The sequence below is a fragment of the Labrus bergylta genome, chromosome 16 (assembly GCF_963930695.1).
Source record: "Labrus bergylta chromosome 16, fLabBer1.1, whole genome shotgun sequence".
Classification (NCBI taxonomy): domain Eukaryota; kingdom Metazoa; phylum Chordata; class Actinopteri; order Labriformes; family Labridae; genus Labrus; species Labrus bergylta.
In genome coordinates, this window is record NC_089210.1 from 18,641,951 (window position 1) to 18,660,230 (window position 18,280).

An 18,280-nucleotide genomic window follows, 5' to 3' on the forward strand; every position below is an offset into this window, starting at 1 on the left:
CTCACCATTTGCTGCCACAATGTCAAGAGTATCTGCACTGTCCAGAATTTCAGAAATGTCTCTCAGTCTCAAGTCTGGTACGTGTTCTTGTTTCCATTGTTCATCCATTATTGTTACTTGGGAACCTGAGTCCCACAAAGCTTGAACTCTTTCATGTTGAATGTAACAGTCGATCACATATTTTTTTCCTACCAGAGGAGCCACTTTTGCTTGTTTTCTTCCTTTTGAGTGAGTGTTCACAGTCATACATGAAAATGGCACACATTTTTCTTGGTGCACAGCCCAACCATTAACTTGACATGACTTAGAACAGTAGAGTTCATTTTTACATGATGCACATTGTTTCAGTCTCATCTCTTCACCTTCTTTCCCACAGTGAGCACAGTGCTGGGACCTCTCTGTATGACTGGTCACTCCCTGTCCCGCGCGAGCGACCTTTCCCCGTTTAAAGGGTCACCTCCAACATGTCTTTGTCCTCTAGCTCGACAACCAGCCAGGAAATGCTCACTGCTGCCGCACCTGAAACAGTGTGTACAGTAGTCCTCAGCTCCCCGCTGTTGACAGCTAAAACATCTCCTCATACGTCTCTGATTTTGTGGTGGGAAGCTGCGCTGTGGGGCAAACTTTTGCTGATACTGTGCAGTCTCACCTCTCTGTCCGGGGCCAGGCGTGTACCAGTATCTCTGGGGCAATTCTTGCATCTGATGACCTGGGAACTGCTGAGCTGATGTGCCATCCAATCCTCTTGTTTGAGGCTGCTGATCTCTATACATGTACTGGGGCTGCTGCATAGACTCTCTTATCTGGGATACTTCGACTTTAAGATCTTTCAGCAAAGTCATTTCAGACCTCATTTCTTCAAGCTGAGTCAATACAGTTGAGGGAATTTTACCTGAGTTCTGTTGAGTTGATGGTTTTTCATTCTTTTCAACAGGAGCAGTGTTGGACTGGGCTGAGTGAATATTTATAGGACGTTGTTGTCCCAACAGCTTCCTTTTATTTTGGCTCTCCGTCTCATAAGCACATGCTGTGTTCATTCGCTCAAGTAACAGTTCATCAGAGATGTCAGTTTGTTCAAGGTATGGTCGAAGGTCACGTTTTATGTTATCATTTTGTAGCCCAGTTAACACAGTGTGAAGAAACATGTTCTGTACTAAACCTGGGTCATATTTGAGGCCTGACTCTGCTTCTTGTGAGGCAAACAAAATCTTTTGTCTGAGGTCAAAAGCACGAATGAGGAAGTTCTGCGGAGTTTCTTTGATGCCTTGAACTTCTGAGGTCAGCTGTTTGTAGAGTTCGGTTGCACTCTTTTCCTGGTAATGAGAACGAAGTATCCGTCTTAATGTGGGTACGGTCAAGTTAGCTTTTCCCTCTAGGTAGCTACGAATTTGCATGCCAGGGGAGATTGCTTTTATCACGGCATCCACAATCTCAGATTCTGGAACTCCTTTGCTCAGGCCATGTTCGATTTGTCGAGCTAAACTTGAAAAAGTGAGTCTCTCCTTCTGTCCAGGCTCACCAATTTAACCAGATATTTTAAAGTCTTTATGCCAAGGTGGATGACAGTGAGATGCGCTCTGTGTAGATGTTCTGCTAGAAGCCTTGTTGTTGATATCTATATTTTCTTGATCATCTGTTTTCCCGTGCCCCTGTGTTGTCGTCAACTGAAGCTGCAGAGCCTCAATTTCTTTCACTAGCCTTTCCTCTTCTTGATTTCGTTCTCTTTGTTGCTCTGTTAATTGTGTTCCTTGGGCATTTATCTGTCCTGATTTATCTTTCTTTTCAGCTACCTGGAGCTCAGAAATTGTGTCTTGTAGATGGAGTAAGTCAGACATACCTTTGTCCTCCAGTTTCTCTAACTCCGCTCTCTGGATGTGGTTTGAAATGAGTGTGATGAGTGCTGCACGACCCTTGCCAGTGACATGCTCAAATTCTGGGCCTGCGATGAAGAGATTGTCACGTAATTCCACCAAAATGGCTCTGGACAGCGCACACAATCCTCCTATTATTTCAAGCTGTAACTTCTCTAACTCTGATGAATCCATCTTTCAACAGAAGAGCTTAGGTGTCTGGGTTAAGTAGTGCCTTTGACCTTTGAGGAGTGGTAGTTGCCCTCCTAGTATGTCGTGATACCTCAGATTGCATGCACACTTTTCTCAGGTGTCGGGATACCACTGCAGCCGGTTCACCTCCTGCTCTCGATGTCTGGTAGATGTAAAAGGGCTGTACGATGCTCTGGGACATCAATCTCGAGTAGACACTGGCCCAGGCAACACACAATCCCAGCGGTGCCTCCAAATGTTACACCCCTGTACAGCGTACTGTAAGGGGAGAAATAAAGAAGAAAGAAACAAACACGTTGTTGCTGGCTTTCATTCAATGGTGTAATGAATAATATGCAATAACACATCATATTATCATTGTACAATATTATACACTTAGATGAACATACATGCACTGTTTAATACCTTTACATCTGTCATATAACAGGCTAGTATTTCTCAATATTGTATAATCTACTGCTTGTTTGATGTAAACACATTTAACTCTTTCTTAGTTGCTTTAGTAGTTATACACATACACACTTGCAGAGTGATATTTCTTTAAACTGTACCATGTAACTGTAATTGTTCAACTGACCGATACAACTTAAATAACACACTCTCAGTAGACGCACTACACGTGTCTCTATTGCTCTCTGTCTGTGTGATTCAAGCTAGCATGCACGCATCACGGCAAACACATTCATGCTTAAACTGCTTCATAAACATACTGAAATTACTTTGTATACAGAAAACATATCACTAACCTGTTCCCGGAAACTTACAACACATTTATACTTGGTTTTATTCACTTTTAACCAGTATTCTTACCTGTAAGGGGAGAAATAAAGAAGAAAGAAACAAACACCTTGTTGCTGGCTTTCATTCAATGGTGTAATGAATGACGCTCAGACAACACGCTCCCCCTGCTGGCGTAAAACCGGAAGTGTAAAACAATAACAAAAGCTTAAGACCAAACCAATCAATTACCGATATGCTTTTAAACTTAACCTTAGCAGCATGAATTAACATTAAATTATAACTAGCTTTTTAGCATTTTTAAAGGATATACAACATTTTAGAAAGACACTAGTTTTAACATGTATTATTAATTTAACTTAGTGCACAATCTTATATCCATTACATAGACAGGCTGTATAAACGTCATTGAAAGGTTCAAATAGCCTAGCCTATATTTTGCGGCTCCAGACAGATTTTTTTGGGTGGAGCTACTGGCAAAAATGTCTCTTTTGCAGACCCCTGCAATTACCCAAATAAAGAGTAAATTATCTTATTCCAGACATACTTCTTTTGTAGATGCATGTCCTGCGATGTGACTATTGCGCATGCGCACATCATGATGACGATGAAACAATATATCGTGTCGTGTGGACATTTTGGATGTGGTTGGCTACGGAACTCCACCTGGCCACAACCTCCTCCCCTAATGCTAAAGTTGATTCCGACCAGTAAAGGCGCTTTATCACGCTCTTCCTTCACAAACCAACATCCTGTGTTTTGGTTATTTTTGCAAGCGCATCCATGTTTTTCCCAATCCTTGGTCACAAGACAAAAGATTTTGAAACACAAATTAATTTTTTATCATTGTTTAATTCAAATACATACCGTTTGCCCCCATACTTGGCAGATTGTCCTGCAATTATAAGATAAACGCAGAAAAATATTTTATTTTATTTTTATGCATTAATGGACAATAATTACCACAGAACCACGGAAAGCTTTTCTTTGACTGTCAGCATTTTTAAGACGGTGTTTTTGGGTTCGCCATATCTGTACATTGCATTCTGCGTCACCATATTTCTTCGCTGCTTGGCAGTTGATTGTCGACTCTGCTAGTTTTATCACCAGCATCTTAAAGTTAGCATCAAAACTTCTTCTCATTTGTTTGTTAACTTGCACCACTTTTGAGCAGCCTTATTCGGGCCGTCACTGTGCGTCTGCATCATTCAGGCGAACTGTCACTGTTGTGAGTTTTGATTGACCGCTTTACATGTGGGGGTGTCCCAACAACTGCTGTAGTAATGCTGCAGCTCCCAGTGCAAATGGGACATCTTTTGAATTGTCTTCATGGACAATGTACTTGGTCTCTCAAAGTAGCAACACATAGCCTACAGTTTTAATCATTGACTAATTAATTATTAAAGGTTAAGATTAATAAAAAGTTATTATAAGTAAAGTGACATGGTTGTCACGTCGGGGAATATTGCTCTGCTCACCCTCCTCTCGTATTTATCCACATCAATCATGAGTGTGATTTAATAAAAAAATATTGTTTGAAGTAGTGTAGATGGCATTCAAATCTACTACGATCACGCTGATGGATCGTTTTCATTAAAAAGTGAGCGTTTGAGCTTTGATTATGCTTGATGAACTCTTTGGAACTCTTCAATATTGTTTTTTTTTTTTTCACGTTTTCAAGCTGGTCAACATCTGCTCAAGGATTTTTCATGTGTTTAGGAAAATGCTGTACCATTGATTTGCTGTGAAACAGACACAGAAAATATGAATCTACAATCAGTTATCTTAACGCACAGACTTGCGTGTGGGTGTGTGTGAAAACATAGTGTGGTGGAAGGTATTGAAGAGTGCACTTACACAAAGTGCTTCATGAAACGAAAGGTGCAGGCACTGGTCTGGCAGGGCAAAAAAAGAGCAAGATTGCAGAAAGCTGCGGCTGGGCAACAGACCCAGGTGCTCCAACTGAAGTGGATGCAGACCATCTCCTTTGGCATCTCGAGGAAAACACAGGCACATTAGTACATAGACACCAGCTTATAAAAATACAAGCAGGGGCCGTCACAATGTACACAAAAACATATGTTGACATTATTAAAACTTTGGTAAGGCCTATGTGACTTTAACCTCTGAATTCTGATGGCTGATGGGAGCTGATGGGAGCATGACCCAGAAATTACAAAAAGACATAATAATACATACTTGCTCAATCAATGTAGGTGTTCTAATGTTTTGTATGGGTCTTGAAATTCACCTGCTCTCAGCCAAATGTTGGCTGTGGTTAAGAAGTGTGTAAGTTTCACCTGACATGTAGGCAGCTCAACCAGGTTTAGACTGCAAATAAAATAATATCAACTGCTGAAACTCTGAACCCAGCTTCCTGACAAAAGTTAGTTTCAAGCTCTGGTTATGACAAAGTAACAGTGGCAAAATAATTCGGACTTAATATGGAGAGACAAGTAATAAGTGAAAGCAGCAAGCGGAATAATAACTCATGCTCATATAACTACAAATCAAGCAAATAACTGCCAGCTAGTGTAATGGATATAAGATTGTGCACTAAGTTAAATTAATAATACATGTTAAAACTAGTGTCTTTCTAAAATGTTGTATATCCTTTAAAAATGCTAAAAAAATAGTTATAATTTAATGTTAATTCATGCTGCTAAGGTTAAGTTTAAAAGCATATTGGTAATTGATTGGTTTGGTCTTAAGCTTTTGTTATTGTTTTACACTTCCGGTTTTGCGCCAGCAGGGGGAGCGTGTTGTCTGAGCGTCATTCATTACACCATTGAATGAAAGCCAGCAACAAGGTGTTTGTTTCTTTCTTCTTTATTTCTCCCCTTACAGTACGCTGTACAGGGGTGTAACATCTAAGCCCACTCACATTTCTAATATAACTAAATGAGCATTTATTTATATACTTTACCACATTAAGTGACAACTCTCCAGCTGGGATCTCATCAATCACCCCGTCTTTCTGCCTGCCTGCCTGCCTGCCTGCCTGCCTGCCTGCCTGCCTGCCTGCCTGCCTGCCTGCCTGCCTGCCTGCCTGCCTGCCTGCCTGCCTGCCTGCCTGCCTGCCTGCCTGCCTGCCTGCCAGCCAGCCAACACTCAACAAGAAACCACTGAGCTGATGTACCGGCTCATTGTGAGCTGAGAGAAGACCTGCAGACACGTGCAACATGGGTATGTCTGCAGGCTTTATTTCATGTTTGATGGAGGTTAAAAGCCACGACCATCAGGGCAGAAAAGGTAGACAGTTTCTGTTCAGTAACAATAAGTTTAACATAAAGTAACACACCCACTTATGGAAAAAAAGTAGACAGAAATAGTAAATCAAATAATGCAAGATACAGTGAAAAAATGGATTCAATGAATTAGAAATCAATATTAATCCCAGCTGATGAATGAATAAACAAATATATAAATAATACAAAAACAAACAAATAACTTGCTATGTAGATTTGTCTTTTACCTACAAGTCTCTGAGTTTGAACTATTATACTACTTTTACATATTTTGGGATTTATTTGAAATACAGAAGCTTTTTACCACTTTGGATTTCACTCTGCATCTCCAAATAAATGTATCACCATGCAAGGTATCATGAAGAAGACATGTCTGTAAGAGCCACTTCATGATTATTAAACATGGAAAATAACTTCCAACGACATTCGGACATTAAAAGACTACAAATGGTAAAGTAAACGGAGTTAACCACAAAGTTAGTTATATAAAGAAAAGGGTTTGGAGGTATAAAGACGGTCATGTGTTTGGACTCAGTCCAACACTAAACTCTACTGGATGACTACAGAACTACAATCTATTAACACAGTTCAGGACGGTTAAAAGATCTTGCATTTTATTAAAAAACATCTAGGCCTACTGAATTACATTTATTTGAATACTTATGAAGGTGTAAACAGATCCTGCTGCACTATGAAAGTGTAATCTATGGATTTCTCTTCATATAATGATGTTTATTCTTCTTTTTTGTAATTGAAATATTTGTCAAATATTTCACCTCGAGATATCACTCATGCAATTTGAGCAGACTTTACCTTTAATTATGTCAGAAACTATACAGTAAGATCTGCTGAAAATTCTCAGGACTACAGCCAGGGACACGAGGAATAAGAATCCAGTGAAAGTTTCTTGTCTTAACATAGTGTTTTTTTTTTCTGTCAGCCGTTATTATTGACGGTATCTTTTGCACGGCCGCATTCCTTCTTTTACCGTGGTCAAGTGAGCCGTCTTTTGCAAAACCCGGTCAAGCCAGCCGGTGCTTAAAAAGTGTCTAAACAAGGAATTACAGTACGGGTGCTCGTAGCACCCAAAAATGAGAAATGCGGCCGCGTATTTTGAGAAATTGTTATTAAATAAGACGTGTAAAATAATATAAAAATGTATTTAAAAATTGTATGAGTTCTCTACATTTTAAGATGCTTTAACTGAAAAGTTTTTGAGAAAGATTAAGTTTAATTCTGCTCAAATTGCATTGAGACGCTTTGATATTTTAGTCATATTGATTATTTTATTTTGAAAAATCTATGACAGGTGACAAAGCTCTTTCAATGGGTTCTTGTTCGTCATGTCCCTGGCCTGTTTCCTGAGAATTAGCAGCAGATTTGACTGTATAGTTTTTGAGAAAAATGAAGGGAAATTCTGCTCAAATTGCATTGAGATGCTTTGATATTTTACTCATTTAGATTATTTCATTTTGAAAAAGAGGTGACAAAGATCTTTCAATGGATTCTTTCTCTTCATGTCCCTGGATGTTATCCTGAGAATTATCAGCATATGAGTAAAATCTGCTGAAAATTCTCAGGATGACAGCCAGGGACATGAGGCACAAGAATCCATTGAAATATCTGTCAGAGATTTCTTCAAAATAAAATAATCAATATGACTAAAATATCAAAGCATCTCAATGCAATTTGAGCAGAATTTACATTTATTTTTCTCAAAAACTACTACGGTTACTCATGATCTGTGAGTGCAGTCAAGAATACAGGGGTGTACATTCTGCCAGGAAGACTTTTTTTTTAAACTAATATGCTACAGATTGCTACAGGCTTGGGTGGCTCAGGCTTTCTCACCTAGCTGTGGGAGTGTCACCCACCTGGGGGAGGGGTTACTGCCCTTTGTGATTTCATGAAGGGAAAGTCTCCAAACGGTCTGTTTGAGCACACTTTTTTTTTTTACTCACCAGAAAACACGATCTTGAAGAGTTACATTTGTTTTCTCCAGATCTTACCTTAACAGATTTACTATGTAGGCAACAAAAATGTCAAAATGTTTTGTTTTAAAGATTTATTTTTGGGCTTTTTGTGCCTTTAATGGATAGATAGGACAGTGGATAGAGTCGGAAATCAGGGAGAGAGAGTGGGGAACGACATGCGGGAAAGAAGCCACAGGCGGGAAGCCGCCCGCCTGCTTGAGACGACAGCCTCCATACATGGGGCGTGCGCACTAACCACTGCCCCACCAGTGCCCCAAAAATGTCAAAATGTTTTGATTTCTTTTGACAGAAACAGAAGACATTGTGTAGTAGCCTACATCAGAATGGTGGGTGGCATAGATCAACTCTGAAAAAACAGTCAACCTAAGATAACTTGCAAATAATCACTTTTTCCATGTCATTTTCTGGTTCAAGTCAATTACTTTATTTATTCTTTTTCAAATTGGATTTTTTTTTATAGTCGAATTAAGAATTCGTGTTAGGGGAACCGGAGCACCCGGAGTAAACCTAAATAAGAGAGACAAGGATTAAAAGGCAGAAAAGGGAAAGCTAGGGTCTAATATTGATTACTTTTCAACAAATTGTGCAGTTGTTGTGCACTATTTATAATTTCAACAATCAACTTTATCAGCTTCAGTTTTTATAGAACTGAGGGAATAAGGTGATAAAGTGAAAGGTTTGGGGAGGGGGTGGAGCTAAAGGGGGAGATAAAAGGGGAGAAAATGAATGGTTGGTGAGGTATAGAGGGGGGGGCTTATTCTTTTTCTGTTTGATGAAGATTTTTGATGAAGACACTTTTACTTCTCTGGGACTTCACTTTTGATATCTGCATTTCTGTGGCTCCTTGAGGGGGGAGAGCTAGATCTCATCTCTCTAACCTCTGCAGAAGGTGGTGTGTTATTTCTAACATGTTCTTCCACCATGACCTCAGGCTTCACAATTGAATCGGTGGAGGACGAAGTTGCAGGAACTTTCTCTTTCTCTGATTTATTTTTCCTCCAAATAAGAAACCTAGCCTTACACTTTGTTAGATTTTCAGCTTCCATCTCACGGGCTGAATAATACTCATCATAATACTCATCCAACCTCCGGCAGTATTCTTCATAGTCTATGCCTTCGGCTTCCCACATGGCTTCTTTCTCTTTTATCTCTTGGAGGCCTTCGAAGGCCGTCTTCATTGCATCCTGGATTAGCCATTCAGTATATTCTTCTGGGGTAATTAATGCTTCCTCGTCTTCTTTCACCATATCATTTTTGTCATTCTTCTCTTCAGATTCTCTGCACATATCCTTGGTCTTGTCTTGGACAGGAGCATCAGTCTGGGTAGAGGAATTGTCTCTAGGAGCTAAAGATGCTGCTTCCTTTTCCATGTTAGATGGATCCATTGTGCTTTGTTTGAGATTAGACTTTTTCTGTTGAGAGCTTTTTGAAGTTTTCCCCTTCCTTCCTTTCTTTTTGTTTGATTTCATGACTGTTCGCTTTGATGAACTTCTCTGGGTTCAGTTAAAGGGATATAGTTATTCTGATAAATTTGACTGTCTGTTCACAATCTTGATCTGAAAATCCTAAATCTAATTATAAGCGAGTTATGGATTGTTACGTCACACATCAAAGCGTCTACTCAACCCTGTTGACACAATGATGACGTATGTTAGCGATCGTACGCGCCTGCGCAGTTTGGCACCGGAAGTACGGCGAGGTGCGCGAAACTATGCGAGGGGATTTACAACAAAATATTATGATACCTAAACCAGCTGACTTTGTCAAGTTGTAAAACACTTCCAGGTTCGTATGGTATTAGAAACTACAGAAGTTAAGAGCACAAGTCAGTCATCAGTGGTCATATTTATAAAATGTCAAACAAGGAGACAGCCGCTCCTCGAGTTTACATGGTGAAGTGAGCCGCCCCTAAATTTCAAGTGCCCACGTATTCTGATCTTTATGGTAAATGCTCCGGACTCCAGAGCGAGCAGGAGGAACAGACAGAGAGAGCGATGAAGTCAAGTGCTAAATGTCTAGGTCTTACCATAAAACTGACTATGAGATACACGTGTATGAAACGGGAGTAAACACAATACTGTTCAGGGAATAGCTTCGGAGGTCGGGGAAGTTAGTGTGAGAATAATACTGCGAGTCTGCGGTAACTTCCGTTTTTCAAAATAAGGTGTTCACAATTAAAAAACAAAACAAAACAGTTTTTTTGGAGAAAACAATAATTATATATATTTTCTTACCTAAGTAAACAGTGATTCTGATATTGCACAGGTACTATGAAGTACTTTTACTGTGTGCTTTCTGAGAAATCCACTGTCAAAGTCCCTTATAAATCACTATAATGAGCCTTTTTTTCTGACTTTGATGTCTTGTAAAAACATTTTCCTCCATAAGTACACAATGATTCTGATATGGTTGGACTTAGTACTTCTTAGACTACATGCACAGGTACTATGAAGTACTTTTACTTACCATGAAACTTAGAATAGCCTTAACAACAACAACAACAACACAAAGCACTGTCAGTAAAATAGTGGTGGTATGAATTTCTATCACGCAAACTACTGGTGTGTATAAGGAATTATACAAACACAAGATTAATAACATACATAATCTTGAGAGTCACGTCTGTTGTATTCATTGTTGTTGTTGATGCTCTGTTTGTTTCTATCCATCTCTTTCTTTCTACATCTCCCTCTATCCCAGTTTACAAGCCCAGCCTAAATATTTAAAGCCTTTGAGCCCAGCGTAGTTTCAGCAGACGTCCGTTCAACATGAGTCCGGTTCTGCTTGCGGTTTCTGACTCCTAAACGCAGTTTTTTTCTTGCCACTGTAACTTCGCTAAATGTTGCTTAGTGCTCACATTTCAGACAGTCGAGCAAAATATAAGAAGGTAAAAACAACTGAATGATATGTAAAAAGCCAAAAATGAGTTTTATTTTGCAGAAATTACACAGAAACTTTATGGACACAAGCAGCCCTTTCCATTCATTCAGACTCAAAATAAAACAACAATTTAAACTTTTGTTTAACGGTTTCACTGAAGACATTTGATTGATTTATAAAGAGTGAAACAGAAGTGCGGATGTATAAATGTGTGTTGTACACATATTCGTCTGCCTGTGTCTTCCCTCTCACATGAAGGGTGTGGGGGTCTCTCAGCAAAGGGAGCTGATCTCGCTCTTGCTGCAGCCCCACTTGCAGCAGGCGTTGGACAGGCCCACCACCACGTCCCGGCCCTTGCGGTCAGCCTTGCGAAGGGCTTCCAGGATCTCCTCTGTGATGAAAGAACGGGCCTTCCTGCTAAACACGGTTGTCTCTGGGTGTGATGCTTAAATCTCTGGTCCCCTGGAGGAGACCCTCCACCACAAAGTTGTGACTCACGCCCTCTGAGGATTCATCCTGACGGGAGCTGAATGGGTCCTCTGAAGAATCTGCTGCACGGAAACGAGAGGAAGCGTCATAAAACATGCAGGCTTCTCTAATACAGGGGAAACAGTTTAATCATTTTCTGTATAAAATCAAATGTAGAAATGATGGAGCATGTGAGTGACACAAGCCGGAGGGACATGGGTAAGTTTACTGAATTATGTCCTGAAGTTGTACATTCATTTTATAGTATATAGTACAGTATAGTACCTGCCCAGTGTTTCCGAGTGCATACATAACAATAATAATAATAATAATAGAATGTACATAAGATCGGGGTATTAGATTTGTTTATTCAAATATAACATAAATAAATATAAATAATAAATCCAAATAATAGCATAACATGTTTCCCCTTTGGCATCTTACTACAGACTGTGACAGCCTGACAGAAAGCCAGTTGTGCCTTACTTTCAAATTATATACAGAGCGCTCATTTGACTGCTCCACAGCCTACTTGTTGCAAAGTTTGCAAGATGTGTTTGAACATTTTATTTTATGGGGCTTTCTGAAAAAATATTCCAATGCCCTATTACATGAGAAGGCCTCAGGATGGGGTCCGTTTATGGAGATCCTCAGGCAGGCAGCCAGGTGTTCACCTTGAAGCTGGTTTCAGGTCTGTTTTCACCTGAGGATAAAGCAAAGAAAATACCACAAACTGCACTAATATGAAGAAAATGCATGATTATTTGTTGTCCTGTTCAAGGTCATGCTCTTACCCTGTTCACCGTTGAGAAATCACGTTGTAATTGACACAGGAAACGGGTAAAACAAGTGCAATGCCTGCAAGGAGGCTCAGACAGGGGTAGAGGTTGGTCCACTCATCAAACTCGCTTGCCAGCAGACTCATGATCTCCTGGTTATTGTTCTTGAAACAACATTTGGTTTACCAAGGCATTAGTCTATGTGTGTGTATTGTGAACTGTAGTTGATTGTAGTCAGAATCAGCTTAATTGACCCACCGTGAATGCCCCAGGAAGGACATGATTTTTGAACGAGGACCACTCCTGCAGGACCTCATTCTCATGTTCAGGGCAACATTTCCTGCGAGTCCGCAGATGAGAGATGTTGATTGTATCATCTTGTAGAGTGGTTGATTGCGGTGCGGGTCCCAAGATACTGAAGGCCCCAAGAATGTCCAGATCATGAAACCTCCTCTCCAGGTGTGTTTCCAGGCCAGTTATGTAAGGGTGGATGACCTACAATGAATAAATCAACATATTTTTAGAAAGAGCCTACACCCACTGTTACCTCCGTCATTAAGGGCCAGGCCATAGTCTATTCAGGAGTATAAATTCCATTTTCTCTCATTCATAGTTTCAAAATTGGACATTTACCTCTCGCTGGGTTCTGGCTCACTGCTCCTCCCTCAGCGCTTCATGACATCTCGCCCTCTCCTATTCCTCTCCTCCTCGTGCTGGCTCCGAGTCCTTGGGGATCATCGAGGTCCTGATGGAGGCGAGGCAGGCATGATCCAGGGAGTGGAGTCTGTCCAGCCAGAGACTGAATTGTGACAGGAACCTATATATAAAAAAGAAAAGATGCTGTTAAGTATTGGTCAGACCTGCAAACAACCCTCATTTCAATGTGTGAAATCAAACAGATTTGAATAAATAGATGATAATATAGATAATAAACACATTAAGCTTACCTGCTCCTTGATTTGTAAAAAGTTGACATTTGCTTTTTGAAAGATTTTGGACAGACATGCGAGGTGGGGCAAAACATCAGCCTGGAGGTAAACTGCTGCCGCTTTATCTGTATGTAGCACAGAATGTGTAGGGTCCCTTTGCCACTGGACATCTTCTCATCTCTGCCTCCTCTGCCAAGGCTCCAAGGAATGCACTCAAGTTCCTCAGTAGGGTCTCGATGACCCTGTGCTGAAAGAGCCAGCTTGTATCCTTCACTTCCTGAAAATGTTGCAATAAAGGACAGAATGATTAGTTATGAATAGACAGAAGATAACTACAATGGTATCAAATAACTATTACCTTTATTTTCAGATCACTGACACCCAGGGTAGCCGATGCTGCCCCGAGTGTTGCAGTACGATTTGCACTGTTTCTGAAAAATAAATGAAGTTCTTAAAGGTGGTCCCTATTCACCCCCATTGAATAGGGACCCCATTCACACGCCGCCAAAATGTATATAAAATCAATGAGTGACAAGCATGGGATACAACAGACAAAACAAGCTCACATAGGCATTAAATATTTACCTGTCATCACGGCTGCCCCCTCAGTCCCAAGTCCATAGAGTTTCTCTGTTGGGAGGCCCTTCCTCAAGATTACATCCTTGATGGCTGTCACAACACAGAGTCTGCTTTGCCATCGTCAATAGAGACCAAGTCCAGGAATTGACTCAACACATGTCCCTCTTTATCCAGGTATCTGAGAGAAAGCAAAGGCAAGTATTTAGTATTAAAAGTTCATTCGGACCAAGGATGTATGCAATTCTAAAATCAGACAAAATAAATGGTCCTATAGCAGACATGCAAATGAAGCAGTCTGGACATAGAGACATCAGTGCTAGCCTGGAAGTCGGCTCCTCGATGACTCCTGCTAAGATCTCAAGCATTCCGTCAATGATACGATGAGATCTATAATTATTCCTCTGGTCAATCTGACGTTGGGAAAAGTAAAATATAAAATATTTAAAAAATGTATTCATTAATGTTAAGATTGAATTAAATTTGAAATTATGGCTAGGGGACCTTTACCTTTAATCTCTTGAAATAGTTACATCCTAGAAGCTCAGCCAGGCTCAACAGCTTTGGGTAGTTTGTGTGGGGGGCCAGTTACTTTTTTATGAGCCAGTAAAGGCCCTTGAACCCACCAATGATTGCCTCGTGCTCTAAAACAACAGTTGGCTCAGAGGAATCCATCATTGAGATGCCTGTAAATGACAAAGTTATTAAAAATGGATTTGAATATACTGAAGTTATTACAAAACGGCTGTTGAAATCAGAACCCACCAGATGAAACAAGAGGCCTGACATCTGATGCTCTCCTGGTGGTGCTTCAGTGACGTGCCGTTCCAAGTAATCTTTTCTGTATACAGTCACTCCGACCTCAAGAAAAGCTCTCTTTGCCCTGCCTTTCTTATTTGCAGCACAGTCAACAAAACATCCCTAAAAAGTAAAGCAATCATTGATCAAATTAGCTAAATATCCACAGATATACCTGTTAATTTATTCTTTTTTTGTGATTGAATTATGCACAACACAATAAGATCACATATAATAACAAGTAGCTAAGGAAATAAGAAAGAAAATGGGGGGAAAAAAAGATTATTCATGATAGAACAAATTATGCAGGTAAAAATGTAACTTACCATGCTGTGTGTGGTACAGCCAAGTCTTTGAGGCATTCTCAGCCACTCTGGATCAGTGCCTCTGTGCTTGATGTCCTGTCTACAAAGCACAGAAGAATAGAAATGAGGCCTATTTCTAAGGAAATGTGCTTTTCTGACCTGACCTGCTTCTGCATCTGTGTTTGCTGTTGTCCTCCTCTCCTATTTCTCTCTCTCCATTACCCACATCCTATCCCATCCTGACTCTCCCTAGCAGTGCTTTTAGCTCTCGCAGCAATGTGTACTGTGTAACTATATTAATAACCATATTAATTTTCACTGAACTCATTTACAGAATATAGCAGTAGAAATATAAAATATAAATAACATATGGAATGAAAATAAGATATAAAGCACATAGATATAAAGTATAAGAAATAGTTTGAAGAATACAGCCATGTACTGAGCTCATGTTAATAATAAATGAGTTACTGTATGTTCTGTACTAAAGCACAGAGAGTTGGGACCTGTTAATGATTTAAATAATTCAGGTTATATTTGTTTCATGTTAAGATGAAGTACTATCCACAATAAGCTGCTTAATTTTTCCTCACCCAAAATCTGAGATCATTTGATGTGGAATATCATTGTGTGAGTGAGTGAGAGAGCTGAAAATAGAATGATTACAATAAGGTTTATCTTCTTAACTTTGAATAGATGTTGATTACCTGAATACTGGACCTTTGTTGTCTGGGTAGTACACTGTTGAATTTATAAATGTAATCTTACACACAGATGAATACAGAAAAATAGATGAGAACAAAAAAAATGATTTAATGAATAACTGATATTTTCTCTCTTTCTTTGCCATCCTGAAGACCCCTCACTAAAAGTCCATGTTCTCCTGGATCCGTGTCACATGTTCGAGCTTCTTCAGAATGACATTTCAACAGTTGAAGTTCTGGTGAGAGAAGATCGCCAGCAGATAAGACAGCAGTACATCAAGGAGCTCCACAAGCTTCAGGAGGAGGAGGAGGGTTTGCACCTTGGAAGACTGTATTCATGCTTCAGCTGTTCAAATAAAAATAGATCTCCTCCAAACAACTTGCAATCAAACCATTTTCTTCCCATTTTAAAACCCTTTGTCCAGTTTAGATGGGAGAAGTTGATATTATGTGATATTGATCTGGGAAGACTACATTTCTAAATCATTTTTAACTGTGCTTTTATTCACAAGTTATTGATCTTATTTACTCTCCATGTATATTGATTTAAGAATGGGGCTGTGTTTAAGGTCATCATTTTGCAATGACTCTGTTCCATCCCATTTTAAGAAATGAACTGCATTAGTATTTATCAAAAGAATAAAAAGTTGTGTAAAAGTAGACTTCCTTCCCTAAGCTATTGAGTTGAGCATTAATGCACATTTTAGTCTTGTCATTTCAAATCTGAAATGTATACTCATAAGTAGACATAAAGGAGTGCATTTATATAGAAATATTTATTTAATCTGAAAAACAACATTAAAAAAAGTCTGTTTTTATAGCAGAGATTAACATGTTTACAGCTTGGTACAAAACAAACAAATAGGTGTGATTAGCTCATGTCTCGATCGACACACACTGTACGGGGGGTGAATGTTTTGATGACTCATCAGTTTTGATTTGATGAAGGATAAGAGTTATTCACAATAAGGCGTGTAGCTGACCAGCTTGACAGGCGGGCGCGGTGTAACGGTTTGTCAAGAGGCTTAAAACACGTCTCAGCTCTCAGTCTGTGGGTGTCATCACTCAGGCCATCCGGGGGAGACCTCCCTCACAGCGAGCTGTTGAAGAGAAGCAACCGAAATCCACCCCAGAAGAACCAACAAATGCAGATGTTGTTGAAGCTCAGGTTTCTTCCTCTGTCTCTGCAGCTCTCTGGGCACCTCGACGGACCAGTCACCAATAATCCACACTGTGTCTATAGGAGAAATACAAAGGTGTTCAATTAATGCCTCAGACAAGACAAAATGTACAGTTAACTACATGTGACAGTTCAGGGTGTTTTTTTTGTTATTAGCCACATCTGCAGGAATAATATTGAACAAGGTAGCTGCAGCTCATCATAATAGATGCCAGTCTTAAACACTATTTTTTCTAATACTTAAATTTTTTGGTGTGAAGCTGACACTGTCCACAGACTCCATGACTTCACGGGGTTCAATAGAAAACAAATGTCTTATAATAAATGACAAAGGGTTTTTAATTGAGGATATGCTGGCAGAGGTAGGGGCATCACTGATCATCCCCCCACTAAAAACCGCCCCTCAGCTCAGCACATCAGACACTGGAAAAACTCAAGCTATTGCCTGCCTGAGAGTGTTGGTGGAGAGGATAATACGACGTGTCAAGGAATACCATATCTGGGATGGGGTTGTTCCTCTCTCCTTGGCCGGCTCCATCAACCAACTATGGGCAGTTTGCTGCCTGTTGACGAACTACCAAGGCCCCCTGGACATCAAAGGTGACAAGCCTGTCTAGCTGGTTGGATTTAGCACATTCCCCAGTTATTAATGACAATTAATCAAATGTAATGTATACATGAATTGTATATCTGTAATGTATATTATTTTGTTTATATGTTATTTACATTACAAATCAAGAGATTAACACATGAATTGTATATATGTGATGTTCATTATTTTGTGTATGATATGTTACTTATTTACATTACAAAGTCAAGAGATTAACATTTGAATAAAAAAGAAGTAAACACAGACCCTCACATCACATATTCCTCATTTTTATCTAAAATGGGATCACAGCATGTCAAGTAGAATAACTATTTAGTGCAGCATAAAAAACAGAACTGTAGTCAGTTACACAAATACATTTTAGTTTTAATTCATTAAAAGGCACATGTAAACATTTCATTTAACATTAATTAAACAGTCTTATTTACAAGGTTATGATTTTTCACTCAACAATTCATAAACTGCATTGATAGCACATACAGTACTCAATGTTTGGACTTGAGAAACACATCCATATAGATGTTGTAATAGAACATGTCAAGCTGCTGCCTCATTGAACGAATGGTGTCTTCATCCCTCCAGACCCTCTGAACTGTGAGATCTGTGTGTGTGCGTGTCAGTTACAAAGTCACACCACTCCAGTCCGCTGATGGCAAGTTGGCCCTGAACCTGCCAGTAATATTTATGACCCTTTTTAAGTGTGGCCTGACCTCTGACTGGTGTTAGGTGCTTAACCTCAGCAACAGAATCGGTACTGCAGCATTTCACTTCCACCAGTCCAAATGGTGGAGTTTCAGTCGGGTCAAAAACTTTGCCATCTGGGCTGACACCAAGGTGAGGTGCATCAGGGTGCACAATGAAGACAAATTAAACAAATCAGAAAACTGTTTTATTATGTCAGGCTCCTGCTTCAGACCCCTTTTCATTGCCAGGGTCTGTGGCGCTCCTTTAAGAATATGCGCTGCCAGGGCTTTTGCTGAGAACTCACCACGTACATGACATGCCTCC